The following is a 1561-nucleotide window of genomic DNA, read 5'->3' on the forward strand; positions in this document are numbered from 1 at the left end:
GCGCAGATAGCCCTCGTGTAGCTTTGCGCGAAATTCAAAAACAAAACAAACAAACAAACACAATGTATTTATTGTGTTTCGATTGTTCTGCATTGTGTTTTCATTATGTTGTTATGTATGTATTTTAGTACGAGGTTTTCATTTTAGTCATAGTTTGTTAAACTACTCCCTTCTGAAGGTGGTAGGTATTCATTGTTAAAGTTTGTTTTATTTTATGTCATCAATGTTAAAGTTCTCTTTTGTACTATTATATTAGCACAATGTGCTTCAATACACAAGTATTAAGGGGTCTTATTATGTTATATTCATTCTTAAAGGATATTTTATGCTATCTATTTCAGTGTTAAATGTTTTTATATTAAATGATGAATTGCTTTATTCTTAGTTTTAATGTAATGTTTAATTTTTTATGTAGTAGCAAGTGTTTTATTGAGTATTGCTTTAACCTGAAGTAGGATAAATTCAATCTTTAAATATGCTTAAAGGGTTTTATTCTAACATTTTTGTGTCATGTGATTGTAAATCATTGTGAAAAGGTTTGATTTTGTGTTACTGCAATTAAGAGTAATTCATTGGGTTTTGGATAAAGTTAAGGATAAAGAAATGTTAATGTGCTCCTTGACAATTTAAAATTTATTGTTTTTAAGTTTAATTCTCATTGTCGACTTGAGAACAAGCCTGAAACAGAGGAAGGAGGAAGTGTGATATGGAGGCATATAATATTGTTACGTCTCTGTGTTCGTTTGCTAATTTTTCGTAGAAATTCTTTCCGAGAAACTTCAGCGATACAAGTCCTTTCTTAAATAAAACTAGTTTATTCTTTCTCAATTCAACTTTGCAATACACTTAATTTCTACAGTCACTTTAACTTAAACACACGCTAGAATTCACAACGATTCACACACTCTATTTACAGCTTGACTCGATTATCTATCTCTATATCTCGCTGTCTGCAACTCTGTTATTGCTGTCACTTTATTTGCCGGCTTATATACTATAAAAGCGCGCGTCTAGCGAACGCTAGGATGTTCGACAGGTTCCTCGATCTTTCTAGAACTCCAGCACATGCTCCCAGCGTCGCGCGACTTCCGCTTGTGTAACACTGCCCCTTCCTTAATATTGTTCGTCCCGAGCAATAGCCACTTAAATTAAACCAATAGATAATTAACAAGAACTTAATTAAATGTACAGAATTTACAAACACAAAAATTAAAATTCAACAAAGTCTCTTGATTTTACGAGACGTATCTTCTTCCATACTGGTCTCCATCTCGTAGGCTTCTGCTTCACGTGAGGTTCATCTGCTCCATCGGGAACTGTCCTATTATCGGTAACAGTCACATCAGTGGTTGTAACTTCATCAAGGGCTTCACTGTTTCCCTTCACAAAACCGGGTAGAGTTTCTTCTTTGGCAGTGGCTTTTTCAGGTGACACGTCTTCAACAGCGTCATTTGTTCCATTGTTCACTTCATCCCAACTGAAATGTCCTGGACTGTGATAACGTCAAAGCCTGTTGGCATGCACCACCTTTGGCTTACCTCGCTGACCACATTTTATCCGG

This window comes from Limulus polyphemus, unplaced genomic scaffold, assembly GCF_000517525.1.
Source record: "Limulus polyphemus unplaced genomic scaffold, Limulus_polyphemus-2.1.2 Scaffold1720, whole genome shotgun sequence".
Classification (NCBI taxonomy): Eukaryota; Metazoa; Arthropoda; class Merostomata; order Xiphosura; family Limulidae; genus Limulus; species Limulus polyphemus.